The following is an 8,341-nucleotide window of genomic DNA, read 5'->3' on the forward strand; positions in this document are numbered from 1 at the left end:
CAGGCGTCACAGTGGAAACAGGAGGGATGTGATTTTTTTTTTTTAAGAGGTAAATACCAACATACTGTGGAGCTCAAATCTGCTAATTTTCATTACGTATCTGCACATTTGATAGTTTCTCTTTGAGAAATCTTTGTTATATTTCCTTATGTTTCAAAATAAAATCATGTGTGATAAATAACCATCAGTCCAGAGTATGGAGGCCCAGAGGCGCAAAACGCAAAACACATGAACAAAATAGTCAGTTATGTGTTTTCTTAAATGTAGTTGTTTTCTGATATGTTGACGTGTTTTCTAAAATGTTTTCATGTTCTATTTTGTTCATTTGTTTTCTCTAATTTTGTTGCGTTTTCAGAAATGTCATTGCATTTTATTTTTTGCTGCTTTGTTTTGGTCATTTGTTAATGAGTTTTGTGAAATGTGTTTTGTAAATTAATGCTTTTTATGAAATGTGATCACAGTATGTGGTAACCACAGCAAGAAGCTCGTGGGTTTGAACCCTGGCCTTTCTGTGTGGAGTTTGCATGTTCTCCCCGTGTCTGCATGGGTTCTCCCCGGGTACCCCGGCTGCCTCCCACAGTCCAAAGACATGCAGGCTAGGTTAATTGGTGTCTCTAAATTGTGAAAAAAGTGTGTGTGTGGCTGGTTGTTTGTATATGTGTGGCCCTGCGAAGGATTTGCAACCTGTCCAGGGTGTACCCCGCCTTACGCCTGATGTCAGCTGGGATTGGCTCCAGCCCCCCGACCCTGTACACAGGGTAAGTGGTTGATGATGGATGGATGAAATGTCTATGATTTCAAAAATGTTATGTTTTCATTTTTTTTGTTTCGTCCAGTGTTGTTGTGTCTTGCCCCTTAGGACCACCGTAGAGTGACCATCCACACCAACACACCTCTCCTCCTCCTCCATCCCCCCTTCACAGTTTGCATTATAGATTAGTCACTCATTATAATCCACTGTGTCATTTTAATCTTGCATTGAGTGACGTTTTCAGTAACTCCTCCCCTCCTGGTCCTCTCTCCTCCTGCTGTCTCCTCTGCACTCTGTCTACTCCTCTCATCCTGCCTGCTTAAGGTAAGTCTGCTCGGCTCTGTAATTAAAATAACCCCTAGATAGATCAGGAAGATGAATGAGCACTGTAAACATAAAAGTATTGTTTAGTGTGGTGATTAAAAGTAATCAATAAAACAAAACTGGTGTGATAAGCAATACTTCCTTTCATTCAATGTTGAATGACAGATCAACACCATCATTTACTGTGATGAATGTGTTATGTGTGTAAATTCAGTGTCTATGCATTGGATGTTTAATGTTCTGTATTTGACATAACTTAAACTGACCAAGACTAGCTTACTGGTTGTAAGAACTTGGGTATTTTTATCATATATTTATCAGTCCTTGGCTTTATACAATACTAAATTAACATTATTTGGCCGAATGTGTTTCAAATAATGTTTTTAAGAACATTTTTTATTATTCTGGAGAATCAACAATATTGTGTACTTTAAATTTACCATGTCCAGTAAAATGTTTTGCTACTTGGATTAGGAAATAGAGTCGCAGCAATCAGTATTTTTTTCATCCAGATGGTGGAAAACAGTCCTTCAGGATTCTGGAAATACCTTCAGAACTGCAACAAGTGTTATCAAACGATCTTCTGGGCTCTTCAGATATCACCAGGCATTTATTTTGCAAATAATCGGATGCTTAGCTCTGTGATTCAAATGCAACGGTTATGTATGAGGAACAAACTTGGGCTACACAGGGATATTCAGTTTTATAGGTAGTAGTAAGTAGATAATCTGCTGTTTTGTTACTGTATTGTGTCAAAGAGGTCTGCTCCACTAATGAGTAAATAAATCACTCCATCAACATATGAATGTCACTAAGCCCCGTGGTGTATTTATGTAAATTTTGTTATTGTAAGTGGATTAATGCATTTTTGACCCCATGGTCTCCCCTAAACAATCTCTCACACGAACAAACTAAATATCTGGACACCTCTGGCAGGAAAGGTTCACACTGTACTCGCTTACAAAAAGGTTTGAAGTGCTCATGTTTGTGCCAATTCTTCTTTCTTCACAGTGTTAGTGAAGCTGCTGTGAGACGCTGCAACCATGGCTGCCGTAAGTTTATTTACTTTGCAACAATTCAAGAGGGAGCACTCGATTGCCACCTTGTCTCTCTTTTTGCCAGTTTATTTAAGTTGTTTCTTGGCCTCTCTTCATTGGTTACTGGGTTAAAAGGTTTGACTGTCAGCGCATGATGCTGTTATTGTGCCAGTAGATGCTAGCTCTGGGATGGGCCCTTAAGCTTTTTTTTTAAGAAGTGGCTTTAGAAGTCCTTTCTGTAATCATGTGAAGCAGATTAACAAGCCTTTCACTGGTGTGCATCGTTTGGGGGTCTGCTCCAGCTCAGATGGGATGTGGGTTCTCAACTTAAAGTCACTGTAATGAGCTGCCATTGAAGTATTCATGCAGTAAAGCATGTATAATAGTGGAGACAAGCATGAAGGATGATTTCAAACAAATTGGTTTGGTAGTGTATGGCAGCATACCCAAGAAACTAAAGGAAAGCCGGATGATTGATAATAACCTGCATAAGACGATATGATCTTTGTTTTGTTTTTTTTAAAGCTTTTGCACATTCATCTTTATGCAGACTGGAACTTTCCGTATGGTGTCAGAGGAGGAGCAGGCCATGAGGTCTAAGCTAGAGCACTTGACAGTGAAGGATCATGGGCCAGTGTTTGGGCCCTGCCACAAACTGCCTGGCCACACTGTACAAAAGGTAAGAAATAATAACTGGGTGGCAGCATCGGCATAAACAGATGAGTTCAAACCAGAATATTAAAGTCTAGTCCAATTTGTTGACACTCATATTTGTCCCTGCAGAACATTTGTCTGATGTATTTGTTTCTAGTGATGTCATTTTGTGCTTTCTGTTAATCTTTTTCATCCAGGCGAAGGATGAGCTGAATGAGACGGATGAGAGGCGGGCGTCATCGCTGAAGGACCTGCGAGCCATGATGAAGGAGAGAGCAGGGGAGGGAGACGACCTGGCCAAACTGGTGCTAGAGCGCTTTGAGGACAAACCAGACTCTATGATGCTGCGCTTCCTCAGAGCTCGCAAGTTTGATGTTGTCAGATCCCACGAGCTCATGAAGGGTTAGTAGTAGAAGAGGAAACCATCTATTAGTCCAACTTTAATGATTCAATGATTTGTATTTCATTTATATTGTAGGGAGACAAACTAAGATATCAAAAGGGATTTTTTTGCTTTGATTTAGTTTCTGCAGATATTTTCCAGTCGCTTCAGTAATTAAGGGTGAGACCTCTATTGTGCTCCTCGTTTGCATGAATCCTGCCCAACACTGAGACACGGGGGCATGTGTTCATTAATTGGGGGCTTTGAAATGCTTCAGAGTTTCCCCCGACAAAGCCCTCCTTTGTGCCCAAATGGGACAGCAGGTTTTACTTTAGTTGTGAACCCACAATGTTTCCTGGGAACTTCACAGCACATGTGCTGATTGTGTTGGTCTGTCAAGAGATGAGATTAAATAGCAGAGGGGTTTGACACTCCTGTGAGAAGATACCTAGATACCATGCTTATGACTTGCTTATTGTTTGTGTGTTTATGTATATATATGTGTCTGTGTGCTCAGTACTTGTCATGCTATTATAAAAACAACTGTATTTGCAATTTTATTTTATAAATACTATCTAAACTTTAACACTACATATCTACATATCATGTACACACCATATCGCCAACTGACACGACGACAGCCTTTAACCAAATATCTCGCTCAAACATAATCCAGAACTGCATTGCATACATCACATTACAAATGTTCTGGGTCAGGACCAACAAACATAGTTTTTGTTAGGATTTTTTTTCTTTATCTAGCTGTTGCTGTGAGGATATTTGGTCCTCACAAAGACAGAAGCAGAACAAAACACACACATATATCAATGTAGAAGCAGAAGCTGTTATGAATGTGATGTGAACGTGAACTTGTTTTGTGGGGTTAATTGCTGCTTGCGAGTAAAACACTGAACACATGCACATGCAAAAAGACGCTCTCTCTCTGGGTTAATTGGTGCCTTGGTTTGAAGAGGCTGAGAGCAACGCTGTAGACGTACTGAGACAGTGGTGTCATTGTGTTTGGAACATCAACAACCTACATTGAACACTCATACTGTCCTTAAAGGGTTTGTGAACTATGAGCGCCCAATAAGAGAATGTAGCTGATCGTTCAGTTGTGGGGTGTGTTTGTGTGTGTTTTGGGGGACCTCTAGGTTATGTGCGCTTCAGGAAGGAGTATCCTGAGCTGTTTGAGAACCTAACCCCTGAGGCAGTCCGCAGCACCATTGAAGCAGGTTACCCTGTGGTTCTGCCTAGCAGGGACAAGTACGGCCGTGTAGTCCTGCTCTTCAACATCGAAAACTGGGACCTGGAGGAGATCACATTCGATGAGGTAGCTGTAAAGCAACCTTAGAGAGTGTAGCTGCACCTCTGGGACATAAATACAATGAAATGAAAAAGCCTTTTATTCCGAAGTATTTGTTAAAAATATACAGCGGTGGAACGAGTACAAAATTACTCTGTTTCAAGTATTACACCATGATCAAAAGTACTTTTGATAAAGTATCAATGTTTTTTCAAAATCTTATGCACACAAGATGAAATCTTGCAACATTATTTTGGGACTTCAGGGGCTCTCCTGTACATGAGGTACATGATGGCCACAGGTAAATCCCTAACTGGAAACACATGTGGGTGTGTGGGGCCTCTATAACAATGCTTTGTATTTAACAAGTTGATCATTTGTTTTGTATGTAACATCAAAGCAACCATGGCTATCAAATAAATGCAGTGGAGTAAAAAGCAGAATATTGCTCTTTGAATTGTAGTGGTGTAGTATAAGTATAAAGTACCATAAAATGGACACTTATATACAAGTACCTAAAATTGTACTTACTATGCTTAAGTAAATGTATTTAGTTTCTTTCCACCACTGAAAATAAGTCTTTGTGTGTGTTTGCCACAGATACTACGAGCATATTGTGTGATCCTGGAGAAGTTGCTCGAGAATGAAGAAACCCAGATTAATGGCTTTGTCCTGATTGAGAATTTCAAGGGGTTCACCATGCAGCATGCCTCAGGTATTAAGCCGACTGAGCTCAAGAAGATGGTGGACATGCTGCAGGTCAGAACACACTCAAAGGGAAAGTTGAGAATTCATTATGTGCAACCTCAGAAATCAGTTTTTCAAATCTGTTGCTGTTGTGTGTTTCTGCGCAGGACTCTTTCCCGGCCCGTTTCAAGCGGTCCACGTTACTCACCAGCCCTGGTACTTCACCACTACATACAACGTGGTCAAACCCTTCATGAAGAGCAAGCTGCTGGAGAGGGTATCAAGCCTTTAATCTAAATCCAACATTCAGTTTGTTTTTCTGACAGTTTGATCCACTTTGCATCAGGCATCTCCTCTGAATGCTGTTAATAACTTTCTTCAGGTCTTTATTCACGGTGATGAGCTGGATAACTATGTGAAAGAATTCAATGCAGACATCCTGCCTGTGGATTTTGATGGGAAAGCCCCTGTTGCTGACTGCCAGGCCATCGCTACTAAGCTTTTTGGCTCTGAAGACACTGCCCTCTGAAAGACGAGTCCACCCATTTCAAACCCATGAGTTATAGTGTCCTTCACCCTAGATGCTTCTATTATGATCAGATATATGGTCTATTTTGAAGCTAGGTTGACATTTTTTTAATGATTATATTCAGTTCCTATATAAGCAAAAAGAAGTCATTAGAGTTAGAAGCAGAGGTTGGTCTACAAATGAGTAATATATGGCGATATTAATGGGAAAGAAAAGGATGTTTGGATAATAATTGATGGTTAACAAGGTTTTTTTGTTTTTTACAGCACTTGTTACTTTATGGGCAGAGGGAAAATCAGAGAGTTGATAATGTGATGATGTAACTCACTTCCAGAATGAGTCAGACTGAGTTGCTGGAGCCTCAATAATACATTTCATAACATACAGAACAGCATTGTGCCTGCAATCCTGTCAGATTGCAGAAGTGTCAGGGGTGAATTTTAGAAAGATGCGAAGAGGGAAATCTGATAAAGGAAGCCTGCATGTGATTATTGTTTTAGGAGCAGGAGGCTCCTGATGCAGTGCCATTAAAACAGTTCACTTTGTCTCAACAGCCTTGTTTGAGTTGACACTCACTGACACATTTTGCACTGAACTGAGACATTTTCAATTAAATAGATTTTGTGTGTCTGAAGTTTTATTTGAATTGTCATTTTTTTTCCTCCTTCACCGAACCTGATGAGTGTTTCATAAAGCAAGATTACCAGCTAAACTATTCATTCATTAAATTAGGTTTAAATTATTACTATTATTATCCAGACCAGTGGTAGAAAAAGTACTCAGCGTTCAAATTTTTACTTAAAAGTACAAATGTATTATAAAAATATACTTTAAGTAAAATTACTCATTATGCAGAAAGGCTCATTTCAGAATAATGTATATTATTAGATTATAATTATTGATAGATCAATGTGGTAATCTGGTAAAGGTTGGGCATATTTAAATTAATTTATGTCCCACTGTATATCTTAATTATATCATCATTTATTTTTGGATAATATTTTCATGATAATCATCTTACATCTGTTAAGTAACTAATAACTACATATATCAGTTAAGTGTACGGGGTTAAAAAAGTACAATATTTCCTTCTGAAATGTGGAGCAAAGGTATAAAGTAAATTAAAATGTAAATACAGGTGCTGGTCATTAATTAGAATATCGTCAAAAAGTTGATTTATTTCAGTAATTCCATTCAAAAAGAGAAATTTGGATATTAGATTAATTCATTACACACAGACTGATATATTTCAAGAGTTCATTCCTTTTAATTTTGATGATTATAACTGACAACTAATGAAAACCCCAAAATCAGTATCTCAGAAAATTAGAATATTGTGAAAAGGTTTAATATTGAAGACACCTGGTGCCACACTCTAATCAGCTAATTAACTCAAAACACCTGCAAAGGCCTTTAAATGGTCTCTCAGTCTAGTTCTGTAGGCTACACAATCATGGGGAAGACTGCTGACTTGACAGCTGTCCAAAAGACGACTATTTACACCTTGCACAAGGAGGGCAAGACACAAAAGGTCATTGCTAAAGAGGCTGGCTGTTCACAGAGCTCTGTGTCCAAGCACATTAATAGAGAGGCGAAGGGAAGGAAAAGATGTGGTAGAAAAAAGTGTACAAGCAATAGGGATAACCGCACCCTGGAGAGGATTGTGAAACAAAACCCATTCAAAAATGTGGGGGATTCACAAAGAGTGGACTGCAGCTGGAGTCAGTGCTTCAAGAACCACCACGCACAGACGTATGCAAGACATGGGTTCAGCTGTCGCATTCCTGTGTCAAGCCACTCTTGAACAAGACACAGCGTCAGAAGCGTCTCGCCTGGGCTAAAGACAAAAAGGACTGGACTGCTGCTGAGTGGTCCAAAGTTATGTTCTCTGATGAAAGTAAATTTTGCATTTCCTTTGGAAATCAAGGTCCCAGAGTCTGGAGGAAGAGAGGAGAGGCACAGAATCCACGTTGCTTGAAGTCCAGTGTAAAGTTTCCACAGTCAGTGATGGTTTGGGGTGCCATGTCATCTGCTGGTGTTGGTACACTGTGTTTTCTGAGCTCCAAGGTCAACGCAGACTACCAGGAAGTTTTAGAGCACTTCATGCTTCCTGCTGCTGACCAACTTTATGAAGATGCAGATTTCATTTTCCAACAGGACTTGGCACCTGCACACAGTGCCAAAGCTACCAGTATCTGGTTTAAGGACCATGGTATCCCTGTTCTTAATTGGCCAGCAAACTCGCCTGACCTTAACCCTATAGAAAATCTATGGGGTATTGTGAAGAGGAAGATGCAATACGCCAGACCCAACAATGCAGAAGAGCTGAAGGCCACTATCAGAGCAACCTGGGCTCTCATAACACCTGAGCAGTGCCACAGACTGATCGACTCCATGCCACGCCGCATTGCTGCAGTAATTCAAGCAAAAGGAGCCCCAAGTATTGAGTGCTGTACATGCTCATACTTTTCATGTTCATACTTTTCAGTTGGCCAACATTTCTAAAAATCCTTTTTTGTAATAAACATTTGAAATATCAGTGTGTGTAATGAATTAATCTAATATCCAAGTTTCACTTTTTGAATGGAATTACTGAAATAAATCAACTTTTTGATGATATTCTAATTATATGACCAGCACCTGTACTCAGATAAAGTACAAGTACTTCACA

At 39.6% G+C, this 8,341-nt stretch overlaps 1 pseudogene; it reads left to right on the forward strand.

The window, feature by feature from the left end:
- Positions 1-973: 973 nt before the first annotated feature.
- LOC119889799 lies at positions 974-6,304 on the forward strand (annotated as a pseudogene).
- Positions 6,305-8,341: the final 2,037 nt, after the last annotated feature.

The sequence above is a fragment of the Micropterus salmoides genome, unplaced genomic scaffold (genome assembly GCF_014851395.1).
Source record: "Micropterus salmoides isolate LMB-PRFRI ecotype aquatic unplaced genomic scaffold, ASM1485139v1 Ms_hic_scaffold_6, whole genome shotgun sequence".
Lineage (NCBI taxonomy): Eukaryota > Metazoa > Chordata > Actinopteri > Centrarchiformes > Centrarchidae > Micropterus > Micropterus salmoides.